The following is a 9140-nucleotide window of genomic DNA, read 5'->3' as shown; positions in this document are numbered from 1 at the left end:
TGGGCCAGCTGGGCTCCTCTCCAGAGTGTGGATTTCTAAAGGTTCACTGGAAGTGTAACAGCGAGAAGAAATTGTTTTCTAAGATCCTCTCATAAAGAGTATTATCTGTGGTGTTGGGGGATATTTTCATAAGCTGTTTGAGCCTGGGACCAAAGGGCATTGGGAAAGTGCCTGCTGAGGTGGGTAATTCTGGTTAGCCGCAGGGTCTTTTGCTGAGTCAGGACTCTTGAGTTTAGGACCAGAGATGAATTATTCAGGACCACTTCTTCGTTTCTGTTTTCCCTTCTCCCTTAGCACAAACTTAAGGCTTCTTGCTGAGTAAACGTTGAACACCTATTTAAGGAGTGTTGTTTTGAAGATGTATTAATTATTAGCCTACCCAGGTTCCCACATGTCTTGATCTGGTCTTGTAAAACTTAAAATAACTCAGTGCTTTTTCTTCTCTGCCTTTGTTTATAGTGTGTGTGTGTGTGTGTGTGTGTGTGTGTGTGTGTGTGTTTATGTTCTTACCCCCAGCTTAGGAAAATGTGTTCTTCCTTTCTCTGTAACAGAAAACTTTGAGTCCAAAGTATGTTGATATCTTTGATTTTGTAATTAGAGAAAGCTCCTACTCTAACAGGAACAAATGAGTCCTGTTTGGACCTTCAAGTGTTTGGAGGATTTGGTTAAGTATAGAGTATGCATTCTCAACAGGGGTGATAGTAACTTAGGTATTTACAGTGGTTGGTGACCCTCCAAAACCCAGTGCTACCCTACAAAATCTTACCCTTTTAGTTTTTACTTTCTCTTGTTAGGAAGAAATTGAATTAAGTTAAATTATTTAGTTAATTTAAGTTAAATGTAATTTTAGTCCTTAGAGTAGTAGTAATGAAAAAAAAGTTTGGGAAATGCTAGTGTAGAGAAAGAGAAAAGATGCTATTAATAGGTTTTATTTTTGTAACAAGAAGTCTCACACTGAATTTTTTTTTTTTTTAGTGAGTTAATCTTTTTTACCAATCATTTATTAATGAAGCACTTTGCTGGGTTTCATTGGATAGGGAAACATAATGGTTCTATACCTGTAGAAACTTAAAGTTATTGGAGGAAAAAAGACATGCAAAAAAGGAAGTAATACATTATAGTAAATACACTATAGAAGATGTCACAATATAGTATGACAGTTGCTGTTCTAGGCAAAGGCAGAGATTAATCAGAAATGGTCAGAGAGGACAGTTTCAGGGAGAATCTAGGAACCTGAGCTACACTTTGAAAGATAATACAGAATTTGAATAGACAAAGGAGGAGTGTGAGCATGGTCCTGATTAAAATAGTGTTTTGATTTTTGTGACTTTTTGTGATATACTCAGATTGAGAGTATATGAGAGCTAGGGAGATCAACTATAACTACTATTACTAACTGACCTTAAGAGGGTTACTTTTGCAAAAGTTTAGAATTGCTTACTTTTATTTCTGTATCTTTGACTTCTTGTTAGCTATACAGATCGTCCAACTGGAGCCCAGCAAATTTATTCTTATCTTTTAATACATGTATTTTCCAGGTAAGAAGGCACCCCTTTTAGACTATAGAAAGAACTAAAGTTTTAAGTTATGGTGTCAGGTTTTCCCCTAAGCACAGTACATGTGTTTAATCTCATTTAAGGACTCCATAAAAGTACTTACCATTTTCTTCCTGTTTTAGGAATGAAAATTGTATGCTCACATATTGTAAATAACTTGACCAAGTTGACACCTCACCTTTTGAATGGCAGAGCCCAGGGCTACTTAATACACGGCCTGAGCTCTTGGATTGGATTGGCTTTTGTAATGAGAGGCCAGTTTTTGTTCTTAAAGCCTTGAGTTGACAAAAGGAAAGGTAAGGAGGTGAAAACTAAGAGTGAAGTAGCATGACGTGGAATTGGTGCTCTGCTTTCTTAGAATTCTAGTCAGCTGCTTTGTTGGGAGGCTGAGGGGCGAGGGGTAAGAGCAGGCAAGACTGTGGCAGCTCCCACCCTAGAGATCATCTGGTTCTGACACTAGCTTTGTTTCTTCATCTCAATAATAATAGAATTGAACATGTTTTAACATCTGCATTCCATCCCAAAATATTAATTGTAAGACCGTGTCTTAGAAGTACCTTTCTGTGCGTTGGAGCCTGTAATGCTGTCTATTTGATGCTGATAGGAAAAAGGGATAGGCGGTCTGTTGGCGGATAGTTCATCTGGTGTGGCTCTCCACTCTAAGAATACATGCTGTTATAAAAATGACAGCTCCAATTGTGAGGTGTTTGAAATTGAGGGCCTACATAGAGAAGAATCAGATTTTTTTCTTTGTCATCTCTAGAGGTAAGAGTGCCACTAGAAGATATATTTTGTATATTTCCCGTTTGTTAATTTTGATTTACTGCCTTGTGTCTCTGACAGCTTGCAAAATAGGAAACATAAACAGCAAAAGAAATGAGAAAATGTTTTATGTCATGAGGAATAAATTGCTATGTAGTTAGCAAAAGAAATGGGAAGTGAATTGTGAATTTAAACAAGTTACTGTTGTTTGCCTTTAAAATGAAAAAAAATATATAAATACCTTGGTGAAATGAACGTTTATACATCATTGTGAGTATAAAGTGGTAAAACTTTTTGGAAAGTGGTTTGGAAATATGTATCATAAGTGTTGAAAATGTCCTTTGACTTGAAAATTTGTTCTAAGTTCATGTTAATCAGAGAAAAATTGGGGACGAAGTGCATATAGGTATTATTAGGTGACTTGTAACGTGTTACTGGAAATGGTGGTACCTCTGCAAGATGAAATCTATATAACCATTAAAAGGAGGACTTTTGAAGATGTATAAGAATATGGGGAAATTGGGGTGCCTGGGTGTCTCAGTGGTTAAGTGTCTGCCTTTGGCTTAGGTCATGATCTCAGGGTCCTGGGATCGAGCCCTGCATCGGGCTCTCTGCTCAGTGTGCAGTTGTCTTCTCTGTCTCCCTCTGCCTGGTGCTCTGCCTACTTGTGCTCTTTCTCTCTCTGGCAAATAAATAATATCTTTAAAAAAAAAGAATTTGGGGAAATTTTTTATGTATAGCTTATAAAAGCAATGAATACTCTCATGTACTCGTTTATTGACACGTCATCAATAGTTAACACTGTCGATCCCTCCCTCCTTCTGCATACAGTCCCCCTTCTCAGCCTTTGGTGTTTTCTCTTCCTTCCTTGCTGACTGTTCTTAGTCATCTTTGCTGTCTTTCCTCTTTCGGTTTGCTCTCTAAATTTGAGTGTTCTTTAGGGCTTAGTACTGGATCCTGAACTTCCATTAAAAAAAAATTTTTTTTTTTTAAACTAGCATGTGGTAAAATCAGGTCTTTGGGGGCATGTAAAGTTCTGTGAATTTTAGCCCATGCATAGATACGTGTAACCACCACCACTCTTAGGATACAGAATAGTCATATCATTTTCCCCAGATGTCCATTGTGCTCACTTTGTAGTTAAAATTTCCCTACTCCTGACCCCTGGCAGCCACAGTGGTTTTGTCTTTTGGAGAATGTATGCTTTCGATACCAGCTGCTTTGGGAAGCTTGGCATAATGCCTTTGAGATCCATTCAGGGTGTTGTGTGTATCAGTAGTTCATTCCTTTTTTACTGCTGAGTGGTATTCCATTGTATAGACGTACTACAGTTTGTTCATCCATCCATTAAAGGACATTTAGATTATTTCCAGTTTGGGGTGGTTTGGAATAGAGCTGCCATAAGCATTTGCATACAGGTTTTTGTTTGAATGCAAGTTTTCTTTTCTCCAGGACAGATACTTAGGAGTTGTATTGCTGCATCATATAAGTGATGTGTTACAAGACATGGCCAGATTGCTTTCTAGAGTGGCTGGCTGTACCATTTGGCATTCCACCCAGCAATTTATGAGAGTTCCAGTTGGCTTGCATCTGTAGTTACCACTTGATGGTATTCTTAGTATTTTCAAGTTAGTCACTCTAATACATGTGTAGTGGTATCTCGTTGTGGTTTTAATTTGCATTTCTCTAATGGTTGCTGATGTTGAGCATCTTGTCATTCCCATATTTGTTGAAGAGAATTTTTATCCATTTTATGAGTGGTTTGTTTTCATACTGTTGAGTTTGTGAGTTCTTGGTGTATTCTGGATATATATCTTTTGTCAGATACATAACTTGCAGATATTTTCTCCTGTCTGTGGCTTATCATTTGATTCTCTTAATATCTTTCAGAGAACAAAGGTCTGATTTTGCTTTTTGTTTTTTACCTTTTGTGCTTTAAGAAAAAAATAGCTTTATGGAGCTATGATTTTTATTTCATAAAACTTAAGTTTTAAAAGATATATAATTCATTGATTTTTAAAAAATGTACATAGTGTGTAACCCTCACCACAATCCAGTTTTAGAGCATTTCCATCACCCAACAGGTTCCTTGTACCATTTTATAGCCAGTTGGCATTCCTACCCCAGTCCCAGGTAACCACTAATTTGCTTTCTGTCTCTATATACATGCTCTTTTGGGTATTTCATATGAATGGAATCATGAAATATGTAGACTTTAAGTCTGGCCTTTTTCACATAGCATAATGTTTGTAATGCTTTATGGAAATATAAATCCACATATAAAATTCACCCATTTAAAGTGTATGATTCAGTGGTTTGAGTATATTCAAAGTTCTTCAACCATCAGTACAATCTACTCTTATAATATTTTCATCACCCCAAAAAGAAACCCCATAGCTGTTAGCAGTCATTTCATGTTCCTCCCCACATCCTGAGCCAAGGCTACCACTAATCTACTTTCTATTGATTTACCAGTTCTAGACCTTTCATCTAAATGGAATCACACCAACATGTGTTCATTTTGACTGGCTTCTTTCACTTGGCATGTTTTCAAGGTTCATCTGTGTTATAGCATGTGTTAGTACTTCCTTTTTATTGCTGAGCCATTTTGTTTATCCATTCATTAATTGATGGGACGTTTCAGTTATTTCCACTTTTGGCTATTATTAATAATTCTGTGAAGGGTCATATACAGGTTTTTCTGTGGACATATGTTTTTATTTTTAACCTTCTATGGTCATATTTGAAGTGAGTTTCTTTTAGATAGCCTGTAGTTGGATCATACATATCTATTATGACAAACTAGCTTATAGTTATATTTAGAACATTTTCATTTAATACTTATCATTGATATGTTTGGATTTAGGTCTACCATTTTATTTTTTTCTGTTATTTCTTCTCTTTCTCCTTTCCTGCTTTCTCTTGGATTATTAAACATGTCTTTTTATTATTCCATATTCACTTATCTGTTGTTTCTGGCTGTATCTCTTTGTATAGGTTTTCCTGTGGTTGCTGTAGGGATTTCAATATACATATTGAACTTTTCACACTACTTAGATTCAGAATTTTGCCACCTCAAGTGAAATATGGGAACCTTGCCATCATACAGAATTTTCTTTTCCCTATATTATATAGTTTTCATTTATTATATCTACATGCATTGAAAAGTCCCTACAGATGGCATTACACTGTATGCTTCCAACCATCACATATTAAGAACTCAGTAGTCTATTCTGTTTACCATCTTATTTCTTTTTTATTCCATTTATTATGTTCCAAAATTTCCTACTGGTATAATTTCCATTATGTCTGAATTGAATTCTTTTAGAGCAGGTCTACTGGCAACAAGTTCTTCCCTTAACTGAGGATGTTTTTATTTCATCTTCATTTCTGAAGGATATTTTCTGTGGACATAGAATTTTGGGTTGACAGTTTTTTCTCTAAGCACTTAATGTTTTTTCACTTCTTTCTAGCCTCCATGGTTTCAGATGAGAAATCTGCAGAGTCCAGTCATTATTTCCCGATAAGCATGATCCTGCACTTTCATCTAATTCTTCTCTCCCTAAGTGATTTCATCCAGATTCATATTTTTAGATACTCTTTATATGCTCATGTCTGCAGCCCAGGATCTTCTCTGAGCTACAAATTTATATATCAAGGTGTTTAATTATCTCCCTCAAATTTACTTGTCTGCAGTGGAACTTTAGATTTATATTGCTGTTGCTTTTGAGTGAATTACATGGCCATCTGCCCATTTACTCAAGCCTGCAACTTGGCAGCCATTCTTTATTTTTACCCTGTCTCTTCTTATTTTATATCCAAGTAATCTGCAAGCCCTGTCAGTTCCATCTGTAAACCAGATTTTTAAGTTTTTACTTTTGTCTTCATGACACCATTCTTTTCCAAGCCAACCTGAGCTGGTATGTCCTGAAGTGCTGCATATTTACCGGTTTCTAATTTTGTTTCTTACCTAATCCATTTTTTTTCCCAGTAGCCAGAGTGGTCTTTTACAAAATGGGAGTTGGAACATTCGACCTTCCTCCTTGAAACTCTTCATGGGTTTCCATTGTACTTGGAAAAGAATCCTAAATCTTTATGGGCTTGGTCTGGTGGTCCGGATGGTCTATTTTACTAACTTCTTTTCATGCTCCTCTTCTGACTTTCTAAATTACAGCCACACTTTTCATTTCCTCTGCATAGCAAGTAAGTTCTTTCCTGCTTTCAGGTTTTTGCACTTGATACGTTATCCCTGCTTAGATTCCTCTTTTGCTTTTGGTATTTGCTTAAGTGTTCCCCCCCCTCCTCCTTTCCTTCCCTTTTCCTCCCCCTTCCTCCCCCTCTCCTCCCCCATTCCCCCTCCTCCTCCTTCTTCATATTTTATTTATTATTTGAGAGAGAGAATGAACAGGGGAGGGGCAAGGGAAGAGGAGCAGAGGGAGGGGAGAAGCAGACTCCCTCTGAGAAGCCTGACACGGGGCTTGACCCCAGGACCCTGGGATCATGACCTGAACCAAAGGCAGACTCAGCCACCCAGCCCCTCACCTTCTTTAAAGTAGTGAAATTCCTCCCCTTCCCAACCTGTTATCTTCATCTCTTATGGACTTTATTTTTCGCCAAGCACCTGATATTTCTTGCCTAGTGAAGTGCTTTGCACATAGTAGCCACTCAAGAAATATTGGCTGAATGAATGAAACATTATGCAGATAAAAAGGGACAAATGCAAAGGTAACAATGTTATTTTAATAATATAACAAATGGGGCTGTAGAAGTGGGTGATGTGCGGTTGTCTTTTTACTTATATTTAGTTTCCATATTTTTAATAATGAGCATTTGTCGCTTTTATAAACTGGAAACAGAATTTTAAAAATAACATGTTTTTCTAGTAGTTTTGTTGAGTTTAATCTTCTTAGGTTTCATATATTATTTTTTGGTGGATTAGTTTTGCATGCATTCTTTTTCATTTTATTCTTTAAAATGTTTAAAAGCTATTAGATGGTTTAAATAGTTAAAAGCAGCGTAGAATCACAAAAGTATTTTCTTTATATTATACTTTTGTAGTGTCTTAATTTTTCTAGTTTTCTGAGTTGTAACTTATTGGTAATTTGAAGAGCACATTTACTGACTAAATAGTAAATTATATGATATGGAATATAGGTATGTACAGAATATGAATTATGGAGCTCCTTTCTGTTATATTTTAAAGATTGTCTAGGGAAAGAGAAATTCAACCTGGTATTTGAAACACTGAGTCATTAATTGAGGTAACCATTAGTCATTTAACTCTTGCTTTTCCCATGATGTTAACAATACTGGCTTTATAAAAGGTTAATTTCATTGAAAGTATAACCTTTGTTTTTTTAAGCTATTAATAATTACCTACGTCAGAGACATTCTTTCTCTAAATTACATTATAATTTTGTTTCAACTTTAGGGAAGGCTGTTTCAGTCCTGGTATGTTATAATTTTTCCTGTTTCCTTTATCGACCTAAAACCTAGCACAGTGGCTAGTACATAGTAGGTGCTTATTAAATATTGATCAATGAGTGTTTTTAACTGTACAGTTAGAAACATTTTTTTTTTAAAGATTTTATTTATTTATTTGAGAGAGAGTAAGCAGAAGCAGGGACAAAAGGCAGAGGGAGAAGGAGAAGCAGACTCCCCACTGAGCAGGGAGCCCAGGACCCTGAGATCATGACCTGAGCCGAAGGTAGATGCTTAACCCACTAAGCCACCCAGGTGCCCTATTAGAAACATTCTTGTGTTATTTTTGTAGATAATACCACTAAATAATTTAGTGTCTTGCTTACATACTTTACTAGTTTAATTCTCAACAAGGTACTCTCATCTTCAGATTTTTACAATTTATTTAACTTTGTTCCTGTATATTAATAAAGATTTGCTTTTTAAAGTTTTAACATACTGAAGTTTTCAATGCTGTCATGCCATGCTTTTCGTTTTAAAAATTTATTTATTTTTAAGTTTATTTAAGTAATCTCTATGCCCAACATGGGCTTAGACTCAACCACCTGAAAGCAAGAATTGCACGCTCTTTTGGGGCACCTGGATGGCGCAGTCGGTTAAGCATCAGACTCTTGGTTTCAGCTCAGGTCGTGTTCTGAGGGCCTTGATGTCAGTCAGGGTCGTGAGATAAAGCCCTGTGTCCACCTCTGCGCTTGGTGTGGAGTCTGCTTGAGATTCCCTCTCCCTCTGCCCCTCCTGCTCATGCTTGCACGCGCTCCCTCTCTCTCTTTCTCTCTCCAATGGATAAATCTTAAAAAAAAAAAAAAAAGTCACATGCTCCTCCAGCTGAGCCAGCCATTCGCCCCTAAAATTTTTATTTTTTAAATTGAAGTATAATTGACACACAATGTTGCATTAGTTTCAGGTGTATACACAGTGACTGAACAAGTTTATATGCTATGCTGTGCTCCCCACGAGTGTAGCTACGTCTGTCACCACACAGTGCTATCACAATGCCATTGACTGTATTCCCTACACTATACCTTTCATCCCTGTGACTTATTTATTCCATAACTGCAACCCTGTGTCACCTGCTCCCCTTCACCCATTTTGCCCATCTCCCCGACCCTTCTTTCCTCTGACAGCCATCAGTACTCTGTATTTATGGGTCTGTTTCTGCTTTTTGTTTGTTTATTCGTTTGTTTTGTTTTTTTAGATTCTACATTTAAGTGAAATCATACGGTACCTGTCTTTCTCAGTCTGACTTATTTCACTTAGCATAATACCCTCTAGGTCTATCCATGTTGTCACAGTCATGCCTTTATTTCCATGCCGTATTTTTAACTGTATTAAGCTGTAGAG

Source organism: Ailuropoda melanoleuca, chromosome 8, assembly GCF_002007445.2.
Source record: "Ailuropoda melanoleuca isolate Jingjing chromosome 8, ASM200744v2, whole genome shotgun sequence".
NCBI lineage: Eukaryota > Metazoa > Chordata > Mammalia > Carnivora > Ursidae > Ailuropoda > Ailuropoda melanoleuca.
The sequence above is the reverse complement of the archived record's forward strand: the minus strand, read 5'-3'. Positions refer to the sequence as shown.